Genomic DNA, 12,140 nt, shown 5'->3' on the forward strand with positions numbered 1-12,140 from the left:
CAGTAAATCCATCAGTATTGGGTCGGAGGATGTTTTATATGCTAGATGCAGATCACATTTAAGCAGTCTATAGTAACCTTGATTGTTTTATGTTGCCTTTTTACTTGTTTTTTGAGTTGCCTGCCCAGGAGGTTATTTCTTGAAAAGCTTTTGCAGCTTCATTTCTGGTTGTCTTCATTGTGGTTCCTACAGGTGTGTGTGTGTGCATGTGTGTGTGCGTGTGTGTGATGGTATGGCATCATTCCCTTTGTGAGGTTGCTCTTTCACACACCTCCAGAATGGAAAATGTATGTGCATTCTTGTTAGGTGACTATTAACTGGTTGTCTTGGTTGAGGATTCTCAAGATGGTACTTCTCATGGTTGGGAAGCTCTCCTCCTTGGTTGTAATCCCATAAGGCTTCTATATTTTTAGTGGGTGCCCTTTCTGGCTCCTGCTCAGTTTAGGCATGGGATGGATCCTTCTTTTGCTAGGAGCTTCTGCTGCAAGAGAGGACCCAGGAAAGTTTTAGTATGGTCATAGCTAGAGGCCTTAGTTTGAAGCCAAATGCAGGTATGAATGCAGCCACATTCTTCCTGGTGTCATGGCACATCTTTGGATAAGTGTATCTCTTTGGACTTTAGAGAATTTAGTGATGATGTATCCTGTAAATGTTTCAAACTTCACTTGGTGTCCGTCCTTAAATTAGAGCCGTAGACAGGTAGCAGTCTGACTCAGATCCATTTGTGAGCCTTCCCTTTCCATAGCATTTCCTATTTGCTTTTTAGTCAGTATTTTCTTATTTGGGAGGGGTAGTTCTAATGTCTTCTTTTGGTTCTGGATTACTGGCCCCACGTTCTGGAGAAAGGGTACATTTGATCTTTTGAGGTTTAGATCAAGGATCCTGGCCATTTTGGCTGTGGAATCTGGCTTTTTTGGGGCCTCGTGGTTCCATTCAGCATCAGGTCTGCAGTATAGGATCTTATCAGATAAGACCATTCCCCTTGTAGGAAGTGGTTGTTCATCTTATACTTTGCTTTGGCCTTTTACTGTTAACCTTTTTTTTTCTCTTTGATGAGAATGTGATGGCAATGAGTGAATTCAGAGACTTTGTCTGGGCTGCATCTTTGAAGGTATAGCACTCTTCAGATCAGTCTTTCCACTTCTGGGAATTAACACTTTTTCCCTTCTGTGTGATTAGCCGATTGAGAAGTGGAGAGGAAGCTTAGGTGGGGGGTTTTTTGTTGTTTTTTTTTTTCTTTTTGTGGCTCAGGATATTCCTGTACATGTTTTTGCTTTTTTCAGTGACACCACATGTCATTGTAGAATTAAGAGTTTTTAGATGAAGATTAGACTTACTCTTGATGGCCAAATAGATTTGGGCCTCCAGTTGTGTAGTGATACAGGAATGACCAGAGACGTCTTCCATTATTTGATGGTCAGATTCACCTAAGGTTCTCACCTACAACTTATTTCCACTGACCCTAATGACTGTGCTTGCAGGCATTAGAGCTGTTAAGGCATTTTTCACATTGACTTCTATGGAAGCAGTCCCCAGCTTGGTTGCAATAACATCAGCCTGCCCATTTATTTAGTTTCAAGTGCCCTGATTATTTCTAGCATTGTTTTTTTTTTCTTTGAGGAGTTCTAGGTAGTGTTTTTGCCCATTGTTCCCACTGGTGAGCAGGAGTCATTTTCAGCTTGGCTCATCAAGGAATTTCTTTAGGAATGTTATTTTTTCATCCTTCTTTCAAGAATCCTTGTCCTTTGAGACACTTGGATTCCTCATTCATCAAGTTCGACTGCTGTTGAGGCTGTGAGCCCAGCACGCAGTGATCAAGTTCATCCTTTGTCTAAACTCCTTTTCTAGTTGCATCACCTCTGCAGAAAGGTCAGAGATTTGTAAACTAGCATATATGCAGATCATCTCCATTCTCTTGTAGTATCAGGATGTTCTTCGTGTTTCGGTCTTGCAGTCATTACATTTGGGTTATCTGCTTGCAGGTTGCCCTCAGTCGGCCTGATTAATAAAGTCTTGGGTCCTGCATCGGTTGCTGTCCCTTCTTCTGTGACGCCAGGTCGTCAGGGGTATAAAACATGCAACCGGCGCCATTACATCAGTCTTTCTAGCCATGCGGTGCCCGAAGCACAAGCAGTTTGCAAGTGCCGGTCGTCCAACTCCTGAAATTTTCGTTTTCAAGTTTCAGAACCGAAGTCTTCAGCTAAAGCTAAGTACCCAGTTGGGGGAACTTTTTCTTGCTCCTTACAGATGTCAGTAAAAGTTAATAATTGCATTACTTGTGGAAAGCAAATACCTCATAAAGGTTTTAATTCGTACTGTATTCCTTGCCTAGGCCCTGACCACGACGTACCTTGCTGTCGGTTTTGTGCTTTATTTAATCAGCGCACTATCAGTCGTTTGTATATTTTCGCCTCTAAATGTTTCGGTTCTTGGTTTAATTATCCGGAAATGTCGTCAGTTAGCCATCCGACTACCGGGATTCCGAAAAAACGCAAAGATAAAGACAGGCCGCCGAGGTCCAAACCTGCCGACTACGCTTCTCCTAAGCCATTCGCCAGTTCACTGGTACTCAGTGAGGCGCTTTCGCAACTCCTGATATCCACTACTTCTGATTCGCAGGCCTCTACTGAGACCCATTCGGAGTCCGGTATGCTGCGAGATGCTTCAGCTATGGAACCCGCGGATGTCTCTACCTTGGATGAGTCTGGAGCCGCTGTGCAGGCACCAGCTTCTGAGGGTGTATTCAGGCCTAAGGACTTGCATATTAAATCGATGCCTCCTTCATTACTTAGGCTTAAATCCCAAACGACGCCCAGGCCAAATGCTCAGGCCTGCATGCCTAAAAAACAAATGATAAGAATGGCTGAAGATCTAGTAACTCTAATCAGGGGTAGCCACACACCCCCCTTTTAAGAGGCCTTGGACTGAGGTTGATTATGAATCTTCTGATCAGGATTCTGTTTTTTCTGACTCCTCTGATGATCTGGATTTGCCCTTAGCTACTTATGAGGATTCTGATGCAGAGGAATCTATTCCCCCTGCTTCACCTCCTGAGGATTTTTCTTTTGGGAAAATCTTACATACTCTAAAGGAGCATTTCCACTGGGAAAGCCAGGGTTTTTCTGTTTCAAAAAAGAGGCTTAGGGATTTCCTTCTCCTATCTCAGCATATAGGCCTTTAGCTATTCCTCCTGTACTAGACATTGTTGATGATGCTTTCTCAGAATCTAGTTTGGCCCCTGATTCCCTGCCTCCTGCTCCCAGAAAACCTGACAGATACTACAGGGTCCCTGAGTCCCACAAGTTCCTTTTCAAAAATCCTATTGCAGATCCAGAGACTATTTCACAGGGGCCCACGGGCATTAAGGCTTCTATTGCTAAAAATCCTACCCCTTCTGATAGAGACTCCAGGGAGCTGGATAGATGGGGTAAGAAGGTTTACACTTCTGCAAGCTAGGCCATTAGGGCTTTAAACTGCCATTTTCATATGTTAAAATATCAGCAACATGGTATTGGACTGCTTAAACAAAAAATGATGTTGATTCCTGACTGTGTGGAAAATAAAGAATTACTGGATTTATTGCATTCTGCCGAACAAGTTGGAAAACATACTTTGCAATGTGGTTTTGATTCATTAGAGGCCTCTTGCAAGGCTGCTGTTATTGGGTCTGTGCTCAGAAGGCATGCTTGGCTTAAGGGAGCAATCTTTGCCTGATCATGTTAAAGCTAAATTGTTGGATGCTCCTTTAAATCAGGACCGCCTGTTTGGCAACAAGGCTGAGGATGTTTTTAAAAAGATGGAAGATAAAGCTAAATCTATGCAAGCTGTTAAAGATTTTTTTACAAGTTCAGCCTCCTAGATTTAGTAGGCACTGACCCTCTAAGAATTAGTCCTTTCTAACCCCTTCCAGGTCTTCTCAAGCCAAACCCAGACACAGCAAAAAACCCCAGTTTCAGTCCCGGGGGACTATCAGAACTAAGCAGTGGGGGGCTTCCACTTCCAAGTCTGGGAATAATAAGACTCCTCCCTATGGTAAACTGTCTGAATGACTTCCTTTTAAAATTTCCAAGCACTTATCAACTGACTACCCCTTTGGGGGGAAAGATTGCTCTTCATGCAAAGAATTTAGAACTCATTACCCAGGACAAATGGATTTTAAATATAGTGTCCCAGGGATACAGATTTCACTTCCACACATTGCCAACACCAAGTGGGTGGCCGGACCTACCCGCAAATCAGTGGGCAAAGGCCCAAAAACAAGTACTTTCTCTCTCAAGCATGGGGGCTATTCAGCTGGTACCAGAAGAGGAAAAGGGACAAGGTTTCTACTCTAGACCTTTCCTGGTACCCAGAAAAGACAATTCATGGCGTCCTATCTTGGACCTGTCATATCTAAACACCTTTTTGGAGATTCCAAAATTCAAGATGCTGATTCTTCACCAATTACTTCCTAAGCTAGGCAAAGATGCCTGGATGGCAACACTAGATTTAACAGAAGCATACCTGCACATCCCAATCAGGGAATCTTGCAGAAGATACCTACGTTTCAAATCAGGCTACACACACTATCAGTTCTCTGCACTGCCCTTTAGCTTATCTACTACGCCCAGGGTATTCACAAAGTGCCTAGCTCCAGTTATTGCATTTTTCAGGCAAAGAAATATTCAAATATACCCATACCTGGACGATTGTCTAATTCAGGCAGAAAGCCAGGACATATTTTTGAATCATCTGGCCTTTGTAAAAAGGGTTCTAACTTGTCTGGGGTACACCATAAATGAAAAGAAATCACACCTGGTACCCTGTCAACAAATTATATTCCTGGAAACAAGTTTGAATACAACTTCCCAGATGGCTTACCTTACACCAGAAAAGCAAATTCATTTGACAACCTACTTCAAACAAGTGGCCACAAAAACCTTGCTGTCTGCAAGACAAATACTACAAGCTTTGGGGTTCATGGCCTCCTGCATTCTTCTTATTCCATATGCAAGGCTGCATATGAGGAAACTACTACAGTGGTATCTAAAAAGCCTATGGTGTCAACATTCTCAAGACCTAGAAACAATGATTCCTATCATACCTTGCCTATGCCTAGGGTTCCTTTGGTGGGCAGAGGCCTGCCACCAAAACAAGGGACTACCTTTCACACCACTCCCTGCCGCCCAAATCCTAACAACAGATGCATCAGGCTATGCATGGGGGGGCTCACCTAGCAGGGAAGTGCATTCAGGGCAAAGGGAACCCAAGTCAAATGCACCTGCATATCAATCAAAAAGAAATGTTAGCTGTATAGAATGCTCTGACAGCCTTCAAGGACCACATTCTTCCAGGACAACTAATGGTAAAGACGGACAACACCACTGTTATGTGGTACATAAACAAGCAGGGGGGGTACACATTCTTACCCCCTCTGCAGACTAGCCATGGCATTGTGGAACACAGCCTTAAGCTAGCAAGTGCACCCACAAGCTCAATTCCTGCCAGGAAAATAAAATACACTGGCAGATGGACTAAGCAGAATCCTTACAGACCCACACGAGTGGAAACTGGAACCAAGGATTTTCAACATGTTGACAAGCAAACGGGGGAGCCCAGATATAGACCTGTTTGTCTCTCCCCAGAACTACCAATTTGACAAATTTTACACAAGGACTCCCCACAAACAAGCCTGGAAAGTGGATGCTCTGTCCTTCAGCTGGAAAAACCTATCAGTCTATGCCTTCCCGCCTCTGCCTCTGCTCTCCAAAGTACTACTAAAAATCAAACAGGACAAACCAAGGATGATTTTAATTGCTCCAGACTGGCCGCGCCAACACTGGTACCCCCTCCTGCGCAATGTGTCACGGTTATCTCCATGGCACCTGCCTCAGACTCCTTCCCTGCTGTCTCAGCAGGAGAACCAGATTCTGCACCCTCAGCTTCCAGCACTGAATCTTGCAGCCTGGCTAATTACTTAATCTCTCCTTTACCATCCCTCAGCAAACCCGTGATGGATATCATTTTAGAGGCAAGGAGGCCTAGTACTAGAAAAATCTTATGCTGAAAAATGGAAAAGATTCTGTGCCTGGATCCAATCTCAAGGAATGAGCACAGCAGCGCACAATTTACCTCAGATTTTACAATGCATCACTGAGATGCTTCACAAGGGCTTGTCTTTTTCCTCCATTAAAATCCATGCCTCAGCCATTTCAACTCATTATAACACAGAACCTCCCCTCTTCTCTCATCCACTGCTCAAGCAGTTCCTCAGAGGGGCCAAAATTTGAGACCACCCAGGAGAGCTCCAACCCCAGCCTGGGATCTAAACTTTGTCTTGGAGAAACTCACTCTACCTCCTTTCGAGCCAGCTGCTACTGTAGACTTAAAATTTATTTCTTGGAAAACAGCTTTCCTTTTAGCAATCACTTCAGCTAGAAGGGTATCTGAATTACAGGGCCTTATGGCAGTGGAGCCTTTCATCATCTTTCATGCGGACAGGGTGTCCCTCAGAACGAATCCATCATTCATGCCCACGGTGGTATCCATTGTGGCACTTAATCAGTCCATTCATTTGCCAACCTTCTTTCCCAATTCACAGAATAAAGGGGAACGGACACTACATTCCTTAGATGTGCACAGACAACGTAGATTCTACTTGGACAGGACTAAACCTCAAAGGAAATATGAACAACTGCTGGTGGCATTTGCTGCAGGGACAGAGGGGAAGGCTATTTCAAAGCAAACCATTTCTAAATGGATAAGCCATTGCATTCATTTTACTCTATAAGCACCATGGAAAACCTATCCCCCAGGGGATCAGACCTCACTCCACCAGGGCTGCATTTATCTCTACAGCCTTTCTCAGAGGCGTCCCTACCAGGGACATCCTAAAAGCTGATACCTGGAGTTCTGTACATACTTGTACCAAGCATTATCATTTGCCAATTTTCTCTAAATCCAGAGCTTGCTTTGCCACTGCAGTCTTGCAGGGCCTTACTGCTGGCCCTAATGCTATCTAAATTCCTCCTCCCAACCATAGCTTTGGGAATCTACCCAAATGTAATGGCTGCAACAGTGAAACACGAAGAGCATAGTGCAGTTGTGTACACTTACCATAAATGTAGATGTCTGAGTGTATTCACTGTTACAGTCCTGGTTACCCTCCCTCCAGCCCCCTAACTTCTTTTAGTTATACCTCTACTTTCCTTTACTATGCTTAAAAAGCCTTTTTGGTGTATTTGCTTTTTTTGTTGGAGGTATATCTTTGTGCCTTTGTGTTTAATTGCTTCCCATTAGGGGGGCACCTGACATCTGGGGCAAGAAAAACTGATGTAATGGTGCCAGCTGCATGTTTTATACCCCTGACGTCATGGAAGAAGGGACATCAACCGACGCAGGACCCAAGACTTTGTTAATCAGGCTGACTGAGGGCAACCTGCATTCAGATAACCCAAATGTAATGACTGCAACAGTGAATACACTCAAACATCTACATTTATGGTAAGTGTACACAACTGTACTTTCCCTTTCCTCAAAAAAAAGTTTGTTTTTGAGCAAGTCTGTTCATTCCCCAGAGGCAGAAACTGCGGAGATGAGGGGCCCTAGTGGTTTGCATTTCCATTTCCCTGATATTACTGAACTGGCTTACTTGAATGGATTAGTATTCTGTTTCCCCGAGTGCAGAAAAGGATTTCCAGTTGGCCTGTTTCACTTTTTAGTAAATTGTTAGCTGTGTTCTTTTCATCAGCTTTCTTTTCTGCATTTGTACTGTGGAAAAGTAGTTGATTCTCTGCTTGCTTTAGTTTGCACTTTGGTGGTTATTTTTATTTCATGTCTTTTATTTGGTACTTTTCTTCAGGCATTTTTTCTTAGCTTTTACTCTGGAGCTGTCTACCCATATGGCTTGTTGCATTCGATTCATTCCATTTATAAGACCCATCAAGTAGATACGGTGGAGGTTCACTCTGACAAATACATTGTTGTTGTTATGTAAGTTGATAAGTATGAAGGTAGTTATCAGGATTGCGTAACCTACCAATATTACTGTATCTTGATAACATGCCAGTATTGCAGTATCAGGAGTGCTTAACATGCCATCTTTACAGTAGCAAGATGTTGATAGTAAACACTGTTACACGAAGTAAGATGCTCAGAGGAAGAGCTGCCAGTTAATAAAGCATAAAGGGAACACAGTGGTTATAGCTGTCAAACATGCATGCCATACATAGTCTTAATCAGTCCAGCCGGTTTATTAAATCCAAATATTAAAATGTAAAAACAAATGCAGTTAAGCACTTTTGTCTGTATTATTCCCAGACTTCCCTCTCTGAGAAAGTCTGGGAATAATACTGATGAAAGCACTTAACTGTATTTGTTTTTACATTTTAATATTTGGTTTTAATAAACCGGTTGGACTCTTCTTGTGGTACATTTTTTTATTTTTGTCTAATCTGTGATTTTAAGTGTGTTTGGATAGTCTGATCCATATATATATATATATATATATATATATATATATATATACATGCATATACATACACACAGCTTTGTTTTCAAAGTAAAAGCAACAGGATTTCACATTGGTCACTATTACCCATATTAGGAGGGACAATTTCTTCGAAAATTTGCATCATTTAGTCAGAAGTTGGTACGCCTTCGTTAAACAACTCTGTATGGATGGCATCATGTGAACAGCAACAGAGGTTGCGTTGTGAACAAATGAGCTTTGTATTGGCTCAGAAAACAGAAATGTGGTGTGTGTGTGCATGTTCGTGTGTGTGTGTACAATTCAGTCAGGTACATTGTGAGGATCACCATGGCATTGCGGCTATCATTTTTACAAAATAATTTTTTTTTTCCAAATTTTAAAGTATGTCCAAACTAACACAGCCACTATAATAAGAGATACTGAGCCACAGACGTGGAGAAAAGGAATTGAATCCCAACCACACTCCCACTTTATACTCTGTGAACCTAAGCAATCCTGCTGACTTTGTAGTACCACTGCTGGTCCTGAAAAGGTACTTCTGATTTCAGTAAGGCTACCTGCAGAAGAAAATAAAGATGGATAAAATGAAAATATGCCTGGATTGTGACTCCACAAGAAATTTTGATAGTGTTTATGCTCTTACTACAGTTCTTACAAAAAGGTGATGCTGGAGGTCTGTGGGGATTTGTAATTCAGGTAGAAAAAAAGAAATAAGCTACTTCATTATTCTTGCTAGGACTCCAGAAACTGACATAGAAAAACAAAGTTATCCAACTGCATAATGTACCTAGCCTGTCTATAGCTTCACCAACATCATCTTCCTTTTTTCAAGCATCTTTACTTTCCTACTGTAGCGAGTCTTCCACTACTGATGAACACACAGCATTTTTGCATGTTTCTGAAGTTCTGTAGTATTTCAGTCACTGCAGTGTCACTACATTCAGATTCCACCCTTAAGGTTATAACTCCTAAATTCTCTTCCAAATCAGTTTTCAAATTTGGGACTCTCCCACTTCCTCTGTTCTGGCCCTTCCCCATTTTAATTACGTTAACTGAGTACATATACGTTCCTTTTTTCAATGTCAACCAAGAAGCACCAGATGGTTAAATGACTTAGGATCACACAGTACTAGAGAAGACTGAGGGAATCACACCCAGTGCTGTTCATGCATAGCATTAATCCTTTTGTTAAACTACCAAGTTAATAATGCTGTTATGAATATATTCTTAAACCTAAGAAGTTAGTGACACTAATTAATCTGAAAGCATATATCCTGTTTCCCATGCTTCCTTTCCTCTAGGAAGAGCAAATTACAGGCCATTTACTTGTCTTCATATTTATTTAAATTCTTCCATTCCCTCTGATCGTTCTGTACCCCTGCAAAATATCAGTCCCCTCTTTGAGAATGACCACCATAACTGAAAACAGTACAAAAACATAAACCTGTTTGCCCAAAATGTTAAGGGCCTGTGTATAACTCCTTACAAGCAGTTTCCCCATTCTGAATGGCTTACTGTACTCATGGGTTCATAGGTAGCTGGCATACAGTCTAGGAGGTCGGTATAATGGTTAAGGTGTTTATCTTGCAAACACAAGCTGCAGGGTTTGATTCTCATATGGGGTAAATGGCTATGCTTAAGATGGCCCACAAGGGCAGTTAGCCTAATAGTAATCTATGAACTCTTACCAGTAATGGCAGCTGGGTTGACTTGCTGGCACATATGGCAGTGTTTAATATCACATGCTCATTTTGGCTTGCTATATCTGGGTTTGATGGTACTTATAGTCTTCATCCTTAGAATGCTGGTGTACACTCAAGTATTTTCTGATTTTCTGTTTGGTAATTCGGGATTCAAACTTTTATTTTCGTAGCTTTATTCCAGCTAATTCCTTTCTGGATGTCTATAGTACTTGAGATTCTACCCAGTCATAGGTGGTAAGGCTGTAATCTCAATCATTAGATACAGCAGATACAGACTTGCTGAATCAGTTTATTGTTGGAAGGGCCTTCTCTTTTGGGTGACTGATATCTACCATTACCATTTTTGCTAAATTGATCCCTCTGTCCACAGCATGTTTTGGGGTGCGCAGTGCAAGTCAGACAAGTGTATTTGTTTAAACAGTGCAGGTGTCAGATCTTTATTTTTTGGTTTACAGGAAGTATGCTCACTCAGCAGTTAGAGTGAGCTGGTTGGCTCTGAGGAGTCATAAGACAGCATCTGATGTCTTACTGTATGATGCATACACATATCAACCATGAGAGCTTCAGAGGGAGAGAAAAAAAAATTCCATATTGAAGAGATGATTAACAAAATCATAGACTACCAACAAGGCTTCACTCGTAGATCAGTTGATATGGTAAGAATGTGTAGTTTAGAATAATTCCTTCTGAAGAGGTTCAGAACTCTTGCTAGACCTAGACCCTGCTTCAGTCATGGCTTTGATTTCCCTACAGTCTCTGTGTGCCTACTTTGTGACTTTGAGTGAGTCAGTTTATCAGACATCACTCCAGGTTACTTAACATGGGCACAAATTTGTCTTGTGTAAGACCATACCTCTCAGTCTAGACAAAGACAAAAATAATGGAGGTACAAGGACCCAAAAATAGGGACAGGTTTTTAATGTTATTAGAATAATGGGTTTTGGTTTAGCATATATTTTTCTGAAGGATATGAAGTCTGCAGCTGAAATGTCTGGACCAGCTCTAATGTCACACTGATGGGGGAAGAGATGTGAATTTAACATGTGTACCAGTAACACTTTGTTTTACAGCACAGTAAACCACTCCCATGCCTAATAAAAAGTATATATATATTTAGAAAGCTTGTGAGGAAATTATTACTCTATTTTTGTTTTACTTGGATCGCTTGTCTGTGTACTTAAAGGATTTTCGACTGGAAACAGACTGCCTGCCTTGCTTGGATTACTTTCGAATACTTAGTAATACTGCAGAATTATATATTTTCTATTATTACTTTTTGACTTGAGTTTACGTTCGCTACTTCTACTACTATTGTCTGATCTGATTAATATACAGTGATTAACTAGAAATATATGGACTGAATATCTTCCACACAGAGAAGTTTCTTACACTGTTTCATTTAATGATTTCAGTTCTCAATGATTTGCCAGAAAGCCTTTACTTTTAAGAGGGACATAACCAAAAATATTAAAAGAAAATCAGGATATTTGATAGGTATGCGTAAGGCTGCCAGAAGACCTTGTTTATTTCAAATAGATTACATTCACTGCATTATCCTGATTATATTTTGTGATGTCTGAGTCAGAGGTGTCTCAGACATTGCTGATTAACTTTTTTTTTTTACCGTCTGTTGCCTTGGATCTTGAAGGCTTTAAATGATTTCAGTCTGTTCCTTGGTAAGATTATTAATGTCTTTAGCATTTAATGTACATGATTTTTTAGTATGTGACTACTTGTTTATATGTATATGATTGTATAAAAAATAGTTATCTGTTCATTAATTGCATATCATTTTATCAAGGCCCAATAAATAATTCAAGTTTTGGTATATTGGGTGGACTGTCAATGGGTTTTTTCACTGGGTCCTGTTTTGTTTGTGTTTACCAACTATGAGATAGAGTAGTTTAGAGTGAATATAAGAGGGTAAGCAGTTATTTTCTGTTTGCTCCAAGGTTGTGTGATCTAAT

Source organism: Protopterus annectens, chromosome 6.part1 (genome assembly GCF_019279795.1).
Source record: "Protopterus annectens isolate FY-2018-M chromosome 6.part1, PAN1.0, whole genome shotgun sequence".
Taxonomy (NCBI): domain Eukaryota; kingdom Metazoa; phylum Chordata; order Ceratodontiformes; family Protopteridae; genus Protopterus; species Protopterus annectens.